This window comes from Sturnus vulgaris, chromosome 7, assembly GCF_052056855.1.
Source record: "Sturnus vulgaris isolate bStuVul1 chromosome 7, bStuVul1.hap1, whole genome shotgun sequence".
Taxonomy (NCBI): domain Eukaryota; kingdom Metazoa; phylum Chordata; class Aves; order Passeriformes; family Sturnidae; genus Sturnus; species Sturnus vulgaris.
Window position 1 is genome coordinate 36,881,508 of NC_142249.1, and position 16,038 is coordinate 36,897,545.

The following is a 16,038-nucleotide window of genomic DNA, read 5'->3' on the forward strand; positions in this document are numbered from 1 at the left end:
ATCCCTGATGGTATCAGGGAATGGTTTGCAGATGGATAGATGCTTATCTTTTCCTGCTAATGTTATGATATAGTGTTGTAATAACTGGAATATAAGATAGGTTTTCAGGAAAGGAGGAAATACCTTTTATTAAAACATAGCTGGAAGAATGATGAATCTCTATCTGTGGTAAAAGTTTTGTATCTGAAAATATCTGTTGGGGTTTGGTGTTTTCCCCCCCCTCTACTGAGAGCAATTTTCTTCCTATGACCACTTATAACTCATTTACACCACCTGTGTCAGGGAATCCTCTAACCCTCACCATCTCTGACAGTGTCAAAGACAGTAAATGTATTATTCTAAAGAGAGACTCGGAGCTTCTTCACGACTTTTGGGGTGAAAATTGTCCAAAAAACATGGGGAGAAAAACAGGACTGCAGTTCTCTGTCGTGGCTTACCTACCTGTGGAAGTGGGTGACACATAAAGAGGAAGAAACAGAGAATCATAGAAGAGTTGGAAGAGTTGGAAGAGACCCACGAGGATCCTTTGAGTCCAGCTGCTGGCCCTGAACAGGATAACCCCAAGAATCCCCCGTGCCATGGTGTGACCAGCACGGAGGATGGCTAAAATGCCCTGAGGAGGAGGATGCCCTGTGCAGGCTGTGTGTCCGTGTGCAGACCCAGCTGGGCTGGATGCAGCCAGGGCTTGGCACAGAGGGACCAGCAGCATCTCCTGGAGCCTCCCACCAGCCTTGTCCCATCCCAGAGTGAGGAGCAGGGCTGGCATGGGACCAGGCTCAGCTCCTGCAGGAACAGGCAGGGCAAGGAGGAGGCAACACCACTCAAACCAGCACAGCCTCCCCTAACACGGAGGTCAATAGAGAAAAAGACGAAGGGATTGCTTCAGCTGTCAAAAGTCCCATCTTTTAATGGAAATGGCAAGCACAAAGTCACTTATTTTTCGTGTATTACATGGCAACACTTGTCTCACAGTCAAGTATCGCAGGCGTGCTTTCAGCCCAGCTTTTAATGAGGTGCTTGATCCTTATGTAAAATCAGCACCAGAGCCCTTATCCAGCAGGAACTAACAAGGAGCTATAAATGGCCCAATTACCAGACTGAAATGTCATTCACACATTTGTTATCTCCCACACCAACAAGGAAAAATAACACAGAGACAGAGTAGCTGAAGGCGAATTGAAATTACTGTCGATTGAACTGGAACTTGTGAAGCTCTTCATGCAATTCAAAGCTTTAAAATTTAATGTGAACTATATTTAGTTTCAAACATTAGCTGGGTTCATTGATATTTTGTTTTAGGCTTGCCAAAAGTCACAATATCCTTATTAATAATATTATCGGCTCTGAGTGTTGCCTACATGATGCTGTAGTGAGCTCTTAAGAGAAGTTCTTTAGAGCGCTCAGCACAGAGGATTTCTGGGATGTGTAGTCTTGGAGGTCAGATGCTGTTCCTTCAAGTCATCATCATTTCAGTGTAGAGGATTGATACCTGAAGAAAGGATTTTGCACGTTTGGTTTTTAACTGAATTTTTCATCTCAAATCTTAATCATATGCTGGTTAACTTTGCAGAATAGATGTTAATCCCCTATTATTTAGACCTTTATATTGTCAGTACTGTAACACTGTAAATAATACAAGTAAATAATGAAATGATAGAATGGTTTGGGCTGGGAGGGACATTAAATCTCCTTCTGACCCCTGCCATGGGCAGGGACATCTTCCACGAGACCAGGTTGTTCCAAGTCCTGTCCAGCCTGGCCTGGGACACTTCCAGGGATGGAGCATCTACAACCTCTGTGGGTGAACAGTTCCACCACCCCCACAATATATAAACAAACAAACAAACAAACAAACAAACAAACAAACAAACAAATAAATAAAACACAAACCAACCAACCAACCAAAAAACAAACCACCCCCCCAAAAAACCCCTCTCCTGAAATAAAAAGAGAGCTGCTGATATCATCATGGTCTTTAATACTATAATATTGTTTTAATCAAATGAGCTCTGTCAGACAGTGGAGTGCCCTTGGCCACGGCACAGCAGCCCTCAGCTCCTCCCAAATTCCTCTGTCTCACAGGCACATTGTCTAAGCAGAGCTCTGAGATAAAGGTTTCCCACTTCGAGTTAGCACAGGCAGCTCGCAGCAAGCAGACATCATCTAAATCCCTCACTGCTTTCTACAAAAATAAAGTTGTTTTTCCTCCTTCCTTTGCTGTGTTGCTGCCGTGGGACACGCGGATCCATGCCCATGGGGGATGCTGTGATGCCCTGTAAAGCACTTTGGGTGTAACATGAAACAAAGCTTTGTGCTGAATGTCTCATTCCTGAGGTGCTCAGGGAAGATTCAGGGCATCTTTAGATCCCAGCACTTTCAAGTTTAAAAAGCCTGTTAAGAGGAAGGATTTTGCATTCTCCCTCTTACTCCGAGCTGTCAGTAAATTCACTAAATGGGGCTGTGAAATTTCTCATTTCTGGTGTTTTCTGGAAGGCAAACAATGGGGACGAGGAACTGGAACGGAGGGTGCAGATATTTGAGATCCACTCAGTTCTAGACCCCTTACACAGGTGCACATCAAACATTTGCAATATATTTCTGTTGATTCCCAGCCAAGAATTTTCAAGCAGATTTTAATAAATGTGGTTAAATTTGCTTGCAGGAGCACGCCTATATTGCACTTTAAATAAAAACAAATTATGGTAATGCGTGTTGCTGAATGCAGAGAGCTATAAGCACTGAATACAATAAACATGTCTTATCTTCTTGCCTTTGTTAGTGATAATACTTCAGGCTTTAAATAGTGAAGTAACTTTTTTTTTTACCTTTGGCATAGCATAATCATTCATTAGATTTCACTGAACTTTGGTGCAGTGAAGGGAGACAGCTTAATTTTCAGTAATTTTGGTAAATCTCAATTTACTATGTATTTTACAGAAAATACTGAACACATCATGTTACGGACTGATTTGAGTCACAAAAAGGTGGTTTTTTTTTAAAGTAAAGGTATTAGAAAAAAAAGATAAAAAAATAAGATTTTCATCATGACTATATACAAACATGAGTATTTTTCATGAGAATATTGCTACAAAACATCAACATCTTAACACAATAAAAAAGGCCCCCCTTTTTTTAAATGCTACTTCTTCAATTAATGTTTAAGACACAAGGAGCTACTTACTGCCATTGAATAGGTCTTTTCTTCTCTTAGATTTTTACTTCTGTTTTGTTCTTTTGGCTGGTCTTTTGGAGATTTTTCAGGTGATTAGGGGGTGGTGTTGGGTTTGTCTTTTTTTCTTCCTGTTCCAACCATTAGGATGGAAGAACAAGATAAATTACTTTTTCTACCCATCATTTTTCTCCTGGAGTGTCCTTCACATCAGCATTTCCCTCCAGCTAAACTCATGCTTCACCAGCTTTTTAAGCACAAGGAACAATCTCTGTGTTGCCATCTCGGAGCAGAGGCAGCCCAGCTTGCAGGAGAGGATATTACCCTGTGCTCCCTACCCTGCACACATCACTCCCTTGGGAATATGTGCTCCTTTTTTCTGCTGTTTAATGAGGGAAGATTTGGTCTTTAGGCCAAATGTCACTTGCAACACCCATCGGAACAGTGGTGTGTGTGTGTGTGGTGGATTTGCTGCAAAATCCACTATATTATGGGTATTTTCCTTAGCAATACAGCCATCAGTGGTCCCAGAAAAAAAAATGTTAAACCACAGATAGACACAGAGGAAGACACTGGAGTGGGCAAAGCTACTTCAATTTATTACTTTTTAAAGATCACCTGGGTGAAGGTGCCTGATTTTGGTTTGGGAGGGCTGGACGCTGTGATCAAGCCAGATCCTCCTCTCAAACTCTCCTCTGATCTGTTCTTTGTTTGGGTTTTTTTTTTTTTGTTTTTTTTTTTTTTTTTTTGCTTGGTTAGTTTTAGTTGAGGTTTTTTTTTGTTTGATTGTTTTTTTCTTTTTTTTTTGTTTTGTTTTGTTTGGGTTTTTTTGTTTTTGTTTTTGTTTTTTAGGAGTGATTTTGAGGTGTTTTTTTTTGGTTGGTTGTGGCTGTTTTTGCTTTTTTAATATCATAGAATGATTTGAGTTGGACAGGACCTTAAAGGTCATCCCGTTCCACCCCCTGCCATGTGACACCTTCCACTGGACCAGGCTGCTCCAAGCCCCATCCAGCGTGGACACTGCCAGGGATGAGGCATCCATAGGGATTGTCACAAGCTTTGCCTCTAAGTTGTGAAAGCTCACACAGAATTTTAGTTATAAGCAAACAAGCAGTAGAATTCAAAGTACATCCCTACTTGAGTCAGACAAGAACTTAATCCCTGTGCAGGAGCAGTTCCTATGCTGTAGCCTGACTTGTAGATTAGATTTGCCACAGGACAAGAATTTTCAAAGGGAGTAGATAATCCTATGGACAGCCAAGGTATCCAGAGATATAATTAGTAGCTCCCGAAGAAGGTGGAAGGAAGTTCAAACATTTATGTTTCAAAATCAGTGGGCTGGATTGCATTTTATATCTTTGCATCCTGATTTTAGGGAAAGAGCTTACTTTTTACTTTTTTTCAGGCATCTCACCACTGACAGAGACAGATTACTGAAATGTGTGGTCTTTAGGTCTCATTCAGTTCCTAATCACTGGATCCTCTGATGCAGTCAGGTAGTACTTTTCTCTCCAATCACATTACAATGTGTAGGTGAACTCAGTAACACTCTCAAAACGTGTTTAATATTTCTGGTGCAGTTGTCAGCTGGCTTATGAAATGTTTACCTTTACAGAGGTTTTCATGTTCCTCTCACTGAATTTCTTCTTTGGAAATTAAAACTATCCATGATCTTGTGCAAAGATATTGCTGGTGCTGCTGACCAGAAGGAGCACTGAGTTTCCTGAGGCCACTTTATAATTGCATTTTGGAATACAAATGAGTTTACTCTCCGAAGAAGATATTTCATTTGAATTCTTCCCAACTTAATTTCTTTTATAAACTCTATCATCCAGTGCTCCTGCAGTCTATCCACAAATTAAACAGTACTTTGTGACTGTGCAAAGTAGCTGCTGTGTGGGATTCTGACATTGTGTGATTTTGTCCCTGGTTTACAGCCTGCTCTCTGTGAGGATGAAGGACAGATGAAGCAAAGTGGGCACAAGCCAAAGCCTGTGTGACGTGCATCACTCTGCAGTGATACTGAAATTGCAAATCCAGAGTGCCTGACTTGCACAGCTGTGAGTCAAATCCAAATAAAACAGGCAACAAATTGCAAGTGAATGCTCTCTCAGACTACCCAGAGGCTCTGTGATGGAGCAATGCTGAGGTAATGCTGTCAGGTGGTGGCAATTGCTCTTAGAGCTGCCCCACTCTGGGGATTTGGGTCAAAAGTCTCTGGAAATGTCACAATATTCTCTATTTCATATTACTGCTTTCTGATTTCAAAAGCTGTGGATGCTAAACCCCCCAGAAGTTTGGAAGGGAGACTTCTATAACTCGATAAATGTCTTGCCAGAAAAAATATTGCCACAAATAAGTGGTGATTCTGTCCTTCTTGTATTCATTCTTTTTTCTACAGCTTTTGTGGCATTCCCCCCCGTTTAACTACTAAAACACACACTTTTGCACTAGGCAAGAGCTGCTGAAATCCTTTGGTCTGTCTCCCTGCACTGTGGTGTCCCAACCAACCCCAGCTGGCCACCATAAATATCAAAAGAGGGATTTTCTACTTTGTGCTGCGTGCTCACATTACCTGTGTCAGCCCTTCAGCAGAGTTTTAACGCACTGAATTCTTCCACTGTCCATTTTTACGTCCTTCAGGAATTTCTAATCATGGTTTTCCAGCCAGTCTAGACATTGATAGCTCATTTTATCTTTCCACACAGTGCCTGCTTTGCCGACCTTCGAACCATTTTTAGAGCTTTTTGCTAAACTCCTTCCAAATTAGTCAACATCTCCCTGCTAATGATGCATTCAGAGTTAACATAAAGGTGAAAAAGCATCACTAAATGAGCTCCTTTCTACGTTAGCAGTGACTTAAATGAAAGCAGGTTCAAGTGAAAAAGCTTATTTTAATGGTAATGGTGTCTGAGTAAAGTCTGCTCAGATGTGGAGCACCAGGCAAATGAATGGCTGGTGAATCTTAACAGGCCAACGTGCAAATGTGGGAATGCCAATAAACAGAACCATTTGGATGAATGTTTGATGGATTCAGGAGAACTTCATAAGGATTTAAATTTTATTATAAAGGTCTTGGAAATTAGAGAATGACAGAAACGTGTTCCTGCTGCTTAAAGGGAATCGTGGCGGGTTTTTTTCCATCCAAAACCATGATTTTTTTAAAGAGAAGGAATAGTGAGCATGGAGAGTCTCTATAGCTGTAGACAGGTCAGTCCTCAGGGACAGCCGGAAATATTGATTCAGTCTGCAGCAGAAGGGATATTTGGGGCAGGGAGCTTGAGGTAGAGAAGGAAACTTTCCAGAATATCATTATGGAAAGCACTGAGCTGGGATGAAACACAACCACATGCTGTTCCTCTGTATTCACGGGCTACATTACAGCTTCTCTGGTGTTACAAGTAAGCAGTAGAATGGACCTGTGTGCAATTGCTCAGCTTACAAAAACTTGTTTGTACAGGAAGATGTCTTTTAAAATTAAAATTGAATATTGTTCTGGACGTGCCTTGAATGTAGCACAGCGCAGAAATAGATGAAATTAAGTATTAAAACATCCCGGTATGAAACATCTTTTCAACAGAAAAGAGAATGCTAAAAGTAGGAAAATATTAAATGCCAGCAGCTAGATCCAAAAATGGTAAAGCAAATACTTAATCTTTTGCACCTTAATTACATGAGTACTAAATCCATGACAAAGAGTCTCTGGCTGGGCTAAGAAAAATACAAGTGAAGAAACTGAGATTCAACATCAAATCATGAGAAAACTTCTGATGCTTCCCACAGTTAAGTTAGGTTAAGCTCAAAACATTTATGGAAATTCATTAGAAAATATAACTCTTAATGAAAAGGAAAAAGGTTCTTGTAAATTTTTAATGTGAAATATGCAGACAATTACATTAATAAGATTTAATTATACCATGAAATATTTAGTATTTCTCTCTATGCTAAATATTATTTTGAACATAGTTCTAGAAAGATTAGAAAGCTTAAGAGATACCAAGAAAGAAAACAAGAACAAGTATTTTAAAAAATTAATTTTGAAAATGCATTAAATGTAATGACCATTGTTTCAGTCTTTACTTAAAACAAGGGAACATTTTGGTCAGCTACTGCATATTAATCACTTTATAAATAAAGATATAAGAAATATTTTGTATGCTATGTTTAATTAATAGAAAAAAACCAGCTCATGTCTAATAGGTCACATTTAACAAAATCTGCAATTAACATCCAAGTTCTGGCAGAAATGTGTAACTATTTATTAGTGTCTACATTTACTATTTATTATGCCAGAACTAACCAGCCATATATTTACTATCAACCACAAAGTGACTGGCTAATTAACCAGCTTGTGAAATGCTGATTCCTAAATTGTGTGCTGCTGCTATCTTTGTTCTGTGGCTCTTTGGTTTAACACCACCTCATAATTAAGGGAAGCCAAGTTTCCTGCAGGAAGTGCACTGGATTCTGTCCATCCTCAGTGCTGACTCTGCTTTAGTGTAGGCTGCATCCCTACTGCCCCACAGGATGGGCTCCCATTCCCACCCAAACGCTTGCCCTGATGCCCACACACCCGGTGCTGGGAGTTCAGGTTCTGATTTAAGCTTATTGCCAAAAGCAGCAGAATACCCCCAGGACAGCTGTAATTGGATAAACAAGTTGTTATTCTTTAAAGTGCACATTCTAATGCCACAGCAGTCTCCCCTGTAGTAGCGCACGCACTGCACCACTCATCTGTGCCTCAGACCCACTGATTTCACTGAGGTTCATAAAGAATTAGGTGCCAGAACACCATCAAGTGAGGTGTTTCACCCTAAAGAGTAACAAAATGCTTTATTATGCATCTAGTAATAGCAATATTCAATAATCAGAAAGGGACTCCAAGGATTTACCTGACTTCCAGGTGAGCATAGGGCAGGTAGAGCATCCAGGGCAGTCTGCTGGAAACCTGGGCAGCCCATAAAAATATGCAGGATGAGTCCTTCCCGGGGCTGCTCTCTCTTCTTGGCTGGTAATGAGTGCTGTGGAGGTGGCCCTGAAAATGTAAGCACCATTTTTTGTAAATGGGATGTTTGTCTTTGAGTTTCACAGAGTCACAGAATGGTTTGGGTTTGAAGGGACTGCAAAGGTCCCTTTAACTAGTTAAGGGATTTTAACCTTAAGATTAAGGGATCTTAAACTAATCTTAACTACACTTAAGCTACCATGCCATGGGCAAGGACACCTTAATGCAGTTAATTCATGTTTTGACTCAAATCTATACACATTTTAAAATAAGAGTGTATAACATATATTTGCATATGGATGCAGAGCTGTCTATATTTACACACACACACGATCTGTACGGAAGCAAAGCCTGCAACCTCTGCTCTGTCCTCCCCTCCCATCCATGTGAGAAATACAGATTAGCCTTATTTCTGCAGGGCATGACCACAATTTGAGGAAGAAAGAGGCGAGGAGCCTGTGCTGCTGTTGGCACAGAGTGTCCCTGTGAGGACAATCCCTGCTTCCCACAGGCACCACCACAGCCAGGGCATGGTGTGATTTAAGGGATGGGGTTTGGAGCCTGCTCCCTGCACTAATATCACTTGACATATGGAGCAGGGAAGTGGCACTCTGTATATCCAGCCCCAGCAACTCCTAATGTTTTATTTAATAATTTGTCGCAGGAGGAGGTGCTATGATTAATTGTGGATAGAAAATGCTCACACTGCTTCAATATGGTGAAATCTTTAAAGGATCTGCTCACAGCAGACTTCAAGTGTGATTTCCCATCCTACCTGGGCTCACATCAGCCTGGGCACCACAACTTCTAACCTAGTCCCTGGTGGGTGGTGTCTCTGCCCATGGCAGGGGGTTGGAACTACATGATCCCTTCCATCCCAAGCCACTCCATTATTCTATGATGTCATTCTGTTCTGTTTTATATGTTTTCTCTGCCGTTCTCCACCACTTTCCCCTTATTTTTTTTTACTTTTAATTCTCTCTCTTTTATCTGCTTTCCCTTTTGCCTACAACACCTTGTTAGCTGTAACACACTATTTCACTCTGCCTACTCTGCCAGCGAGCAGCTTGGATTTGTTTGTTTTCCATTTTATTTGAAAGCCCAGAAAGGAGGGAGAGGAGCAAGTGTCCTCATGTGCACAGGGACAGCACAAGGGCTGGCACATGGAGCCACCTGCCCCTGGTGCCACACGGTGTGGGGGCATGAAAAGCAAAGTTACAGATGGGGAGCACATAGCTCAAGGAGAGAGGCTGAGGGAAGATGAGGAGCCAACAGCCTGGGCTCAGACAGGGTGAGCAAATGAACCTGCCCAGAGATGAGAGAGAGGAGGGCACAGTTTGCTGCAGCTCAGAAAGAGAATTAACCAAAGCAAATCCCACAAGCCAGCACAGACCTGCCAGTGTGGCAGGGGAGACAGGAGGAGATGCACAGAAAACCCTTTCTTGCTGTTGTTCTGTCACTGCTCAGCTCATTCCTTTGAAGATTTCTGTTTGTTTGTTTTAGATGGCAAATACTAGGCAAAAGTGAACTGAAAAAATATTTTGTAGGTGTTTCTTGCGTATTTTTTTTTAATTTAAATTTAAAACACTGTTCCTTCTTGAATCTCAAAACCAAGAGGAGGCAAGTGAAGACCATCTCTGACTGGTTTGGGTCCCATCATATCTGCCCTGGGAAACACAGACAGGAATGGGCAGGGCTGGCTCCGTGCATAGCACATCAGGGAGGAAAAGACATTCAGTTTTATAAGATCAGAAAATAATTTTAGATTTGTATTTGGTGGGGATTTTTTTTTATGCCTATAAGAGTTAGGAATATAAATCCCTCAAACCTTCACATGTTTAGGCATCTGCTGGGGCACTGTGTCACACCTTGTGTTTAGTGAAGGATAGGATTTATCTATAAATCAATCCTATTTCCACTCTTCCAAGCAGGAAACTGGGCACAACAGACCTCACCTTTTCTTTATAGTGTGTAGGACAATCATCCATGCACCTCTCCTCACTGGCATGCAGGAAGGTTGCCCACTCTGGAGCAGTCTGTGGGTAGCAAAAGAGTCCATTTGCTGTCACCAGAGCAGCAGGCTTTGCAGCAAATATCACCATATTTGGCACCCCCAGATATTGAATTTTCTCACCTCAGACACAATGCCATGCTCATGGGCAGGAAGAGGGAGGGAGAAGAAGCCTCTGCATTAGGCTAATCATGGAGAGCACTAGGTTAAAATTTATACTTTCAGAATATATTGATTTCAAAATAAGCATCAATTTACCTTGCCACCCTACAAGCTTTCTCTAGGACACTAATTCATGAGCTTTACACAAACAAACACACACACACATACAATAGTTGAGAAGCAATAGATAAGACATGCTGGTTGAATTTAAAATTATTTCTGCCATAACAAATAAAAGGCTTTTTTGGGGACAGATTCTCAGATAAATCTGCACAGCTCCTCTGAAGTGAACTGACCCACGACATTATGTACTCCAGCTACAGAGTTTGTCCATATCAGATTGATCCTGATGGACACAAAGCCAGCCATCAAATCCCATGTATTTTCAGCAGGCAAGGATTGATTCCATTGTATAAACATAGTTGACTTGCTGAAAAGATGAAGGAAGAGAAAGACATCATAAAGTTCCTGGTTTCCTAAGCAGATGGGAGAAAGAAGGCCAATTATAGTGTAAAGCATCATTTCACCAAGAGAAGTGTCAGTGCTGGAAGAGCTCTCAACAGAGAGGATTTTGCTTTGCCATGTGTGGTCTCCAGGAAACAAAAGGAAGGGTGTGACTGAAATGAAGACAGACAGAATGCAATATTTTCCTTTGATGTGTAAACAGATTTAATGCAACAAAAATCAATGAGGAAACTCTCCAAAGGAGAGTGTTTTAATGTGTTATCATATTTCACATAGATTTCATAAAAATTCAATTTCAATTATAGCACAGTTTACAAACAGAGGAAAGCGCTGTGCCTCCCTGGAAAACATATGGCCATCAAAACTTCAAACAAAATACTGCCAAAGTCACTCGTAAAAAATAAATAGCCATAAGCCAGTGTGTTATTGTCCTTTTAATGTCTGTTGAATGCCCATAACTCTTCCCGTGTCCGCCTCACTGTCAGCTCCCTGCCACTCCAGGCTCCCATTCTCAAACCTCCCCTCCACGAGCTCCTGGAGCAGGAGCTGCATTGCGAGCAGGGCTGGCTTATTCTGGGTGTTATCTTCCATCTCCAGCTGTGCTGCTGCAGAGGAAGGATCAATAAATAACCACCAACAGCCCCAGGGTGGCGGTGGAGCAGCAGCAGGAGAGGCTGAGCCCTGCCACGGGCCAGTGCTGCTGTGGCTGCTGCAAGAAGAGGAATGGGCTCTGTCCCAGGCAGCAGCAGGGCTTTCCTGAGAGATCTTGGCTCCAGCCACCAGCTCTGCTTTGCCAAATTGAAAACACGTTTGGTTTTCCCGAGCTGGACAGCAGGAATCAATGTGAGGCACCTCATTTCTGGCTCTGCTGCAGGTGTCAGGAGGAGCAGGGCTCTGGTCCTGTGCAGGATCAAACAGAGTTCTGAGCATACAAATGGGGACCTGCTTCTGCACTTTTGTCAAGGAATTGGGATAGGAATGAGAGGAAAAGTCCAGGCTGCAGGACAAACACCATGCACTTGGCAGATGTGCAGCTTTGACATCAGCACAGCCTGTACCCCAATGCCCCTTGCTGGGATGTATTTGTGTTACAAACCCCTTTTCCTGCAACTGGGATACAGCTCAAGATTTATGGAAAAGCAGTAATGCTTTTTCCCCACCTTTAACTATGAGAAGGATCACCATGTGACTCTGCACCTTCCAGCTGATGCAGAGATGAGCTTCTCCCATTAACAACCAAACTTTTCCCCAATATTTTGTCCTTTAAGAGCTTCTTGCTGTTGGATGGCGACCAGCACGTGTGAGTGAAGGGATGCCTGGCTGGGGGAGGAGAATGTGCCTCATCTCCCTCTGAGGTTTTGCCCCTTTGCAGTACCCACAGAGGATGAAAGGGAGGGCAGGGAGGGGGGAATTTCTCTTGAGACAGGGCTGGGAGACAGCAGGGCAAAGGCAGCAGTCAGGGAAGAGCCAATTTCCAGAGTAACACTCCCCAGCCCCCTCACATCCCAATTTAATTTGGAAATACAACAGGGAGCTGCTGGTTATAGGGGTGGAGGGAGGTGAGTAAGGAGCAAGTGCCAGGAATGAAGCAGAAGAAATGAAAACCAGAAATACATGGAAGAAGGAGAATATTGTTGATGGCATTAGGGAAGTGTGTGGGGGAAGAAAACATGATGTATGCTGGCAAGGGAGGATGAGCTCACAAATCCAAAGTGTTTTATGTGTGAGGGAGAGAGGGCAGGGCTCAGAGCTGACACTTTTCTCACTGCACACCTGTCTAGCACAGACTGGGAGATGTGATGGCAGCACTGGAGCTGCCTGCACCTCCACGAGCTCTTACAAATTTTGCTCTGCTTCCACTGGAGCACAGGACAGACACCCTACATAAATATAAAGGAGAAGAAAAATTTTTTCTCCTTTCTTAATAGTAGCCTGCACCTAGGCTAGAGATTTTTTTTTCCGGAAAGGATATAAAATGTATCATCCCTACCCTCTCACTGGCATTAATGTGTTGCCTCAAAGTACGCCCAATCTCGATTTTAGGATGTGTGGCCCTTGGAGTAAGGCCAAATATCCACACATCTGCCGTTAGGATTTTACAGGAAACCATTTAGTGGCAAGGTTTTCCCACAAGCAGTTCATCTCCTCACGAAATGAGGCATTTTGACAGCTTCTGGACCATCTTTCTCTGTGAGCTCTTTGGGGCAGTTTGGTATTAAGGCTCCTGAGCATAAACAGCGACAGCTCGGTGGGTTTGGTCACTTCTAGAACAATAAAGAAAAAATAAAAGACTGATTTTTTCTTTTTGTTTGGTTTTCTTTTTTTTTCCCCTATTACAAGTGATATTCACAGTGGGTATCAGAGGAATATTAAAATAGATCATTCTCCAAAGGCCTGAGAAAATAGCAACAATTAAATGTTAAATATAAATGCATGACCCTTTCAAGGTAGCTCAAGCCAGTTTCATCAATAAATAGCATAGAGAAAGATGAGTCTCACAGCATCTCCCAAAAGGAACTGAAAATGATGGCACAATCATAACAGCAATAGCATCAGGGTGCACATTTCTGCACACTAAATATTCTCCTTACAACTTTCCATCTGAGTCTCTCCTGTGGGGGTAAATTTATTCCAATAATGTCCAATCCTCTATTTAGAGATCTGTAATGTCAAGGCAGCCTGAAGCACGAATTCACATTGAGAAAAAATCCCTGGAGAACATTCACAGGTGTGTGTCTCCACTCAGCCTCACCAATGAACACAAAAGCTCAGAATCTGCAGCAGTTTTGGATCAGACAAAAAGTACTTTCTTCGTGGGTTTGGTTTTTTGGGGTTTTTTTTGGTTTGGGGTTTTTTTGTGGTTTTTTTTTTTTTTTTCTTTCTTTTTTGTTTGTTTGTTGGTTTTCTTGCTTGTTTGTTTGTTTGTTTGTACTTTTGTTCATTCCTACCCTGTCATCTGTGTGTCTTTCCTGGGGGTGGGCAGTGTGATGGGGTGTGATGCTCACATGGGAGAGGTTTGGGTCTCTGTGCTAAAGAAGACAACCCATATTTGGAAGTGATCTATAGAAAAGCCATAGGTTGATACCTAAATTCTCTTAAATATTTAACTAATAGCCATGAAGAGAAGAGTGGCCACCTTGTTTAACCTATGAAGAGCTGGGCTGTGTTAGCTGGCAAATAGCAGTACCTAAAATGCCAAGAGGAAAATAAAGAAACACAAACACAGGGGTAATGAAGACATAAAAGCACCTCTGTCAGTGGATAAGCCAGGAGCTTTGGTCTGCATGGGAGGTGGGACTGGAGCCTTCCAGGGATCCTGCTGTGGGCTTGAAGGGTGATGGTGTTTAGGGGCTCCTCAAAGACCAAGCACTGCCTGTCCCCAGGACAAGGCTGGAGGGGAGGAGAGCAGCTCAGACATGTCACCTTCAGATTTCTGGCTGCTTCTGGCTAAAGCAGCAGAGAAATATATCCCCTTCCCTTCCAAAAACTCTCCAAGGATCCACAACAGTAAAATTAGAAAGCTCTAACCTAACATTTATAAAGAGGAATATAAAAGAGGAATAAAAATATATTCCACTGGTGGGTAAGCAGTTGGTTAAATCAGGCAGGAAAGGCAGGAAAATGACATTCCATGTGATGGAGAGCAGCCAGGAGGACACAGCAGTGGGAGGGAGGGATGTGGAGTTCCAAAGTGGCTGTGAGGGAGCACAGGCTGCTTGCCTGGGGTGCTGCAGCAGCCTGCAGGCTTGGGCAATGCATCCACGCCTTGGGCATGCTCCAAGGAAAGGGAGAAAGGAGTGAAGGACATGGCTATGGATCTTCAGGCGAGGCAAGGAGGAAAAAGTGAAAAGACCAAAACAGTTTTGGAGAAATTTGCAACCTCTCAGGTGCACTCAGAGCTGTGGGAATCACGGCTGGAGCTCCCCAGCATGAGGGGACTTTCAGAGAGCTGCAGCATCCCCAGGAGAAGGTTGGGCTGGTGAAGATCAGCCCCAGGAGTGCCCTCCAGGAGAGGAGCAAACAAATTTGAGCCACAGCTTCCCCCCTTGCCCAAGGAGCTGGGAGAAGCCGCAGTGCAGGAAAGTTGTGCTGGACTTTAATGAGGCTGCCTGTGGGCGAATGTGAAATGAATAAGAGACAGCTGATGGAAACTAATCACTGCCTAAAAGAGTTCAGTACAGATGTGTTTGAGACACAGTTATGAAAGACAGAATTGAACATCTCCCCCAATAAAAGCTGTGTCGAATGACAGCCAAGGCTGACGCAGTTAATTAAAGCCCAGCGTTGAGACACTCATGTATGGAAAGCAATAAACAGCTTTTGCAGTTGATTAAACAGTGAAGACTGGGGGTTTTAAATTGGCACAGGAGATATTTGCTATAAGCACACCTCAGAGTCACAGGCATTATTGCTCCAAAAAGGACAGTTTGCTCAGCTTACCTTCCCCAGAGCAGGAGCACAAGTGCATGGACACAGGCAGATGAATTTTCTTCTCAGCAAAGGTGGCTCTGGTCATGAGAGAGGTTGGGGAGAGGCTGCTGTGGGGAGCAGGGATGAGCTCAGCCTCCAAAAGTGGGTAAAATGCTTGATAGCAGGCACTCATTTTGTTGCAGTTTATCTTTTCCATTTCACGAATGCCCTGTTGATTTTTAGACATACAAAAGCGGTTCCAGAGCTGAAAATTACTCTCACTGTGAAAGCACCTGGCTTCTGTAGCTTGCAGCTTCCAGCCAGACGTTTGGTGTGACACTCAGGATACACACACAGCAGCTAAGTGCCTCACCCCAACTTATTTTTATAGACAAAGCAAAAACAATAGCAAAGCCAGAGGCACATTATATGAGTTTCACAATGCCCTGCCATCAAAGACAGCCTCCTGCAGCCTTTTTTTCCTGAGCAAACAGTTTTATAGAACAATTTAGCAGGGCCATAGAGAGAGAAAGCTGGGAGTGGGTGAGTATTTTGCTTTCCACCTCAGTGGCTCATTAAGCACAATTAACCCTGTACTTGAGTGTGCCACCAGCTGTGCCCTCCCACTGCTCTATCCTCTGCTATACCACACCCACCAATAGCCCAGAATTTGTGAGCACAGTTCATATTGGCCCTGGAGAGTCCCACACCTGCAGAATGGTTTCGTGAATGGGGCATACACAGCCTAGATGAAGAAGGGTAAGGTGGTGAGGCAAAATATTTGTTGTGAAATTCACTTTTCTGTTAAGTGGCAAC

The 16,038-nt window shown here is 42.8% G+C and overlaps 1 long non-coding RNA gene across 1 annotated transcript; it reads right to left on the minus strand.

The window, feature by feature from the left end:
• Positions 1-884: 884 nt before the first annotated feature.
• Positions 885-15,580, minus strand: LOC148223239 (uncharacterized). The gene is made up of 4 exons (XR_015804717.1): positions 15,253-15,580; positions 8,062-8,204; positions 3,182-3,300; positions 885-1,489 (listed from the first exon to the last, which is right to left on the minus strand). It is a non-coding gene; the product is annotated as an uncharacterized LOC148223239 (long non-coding RNA).
• Positions 15,581-16,038: the final 458 nt, after the last annotated feature.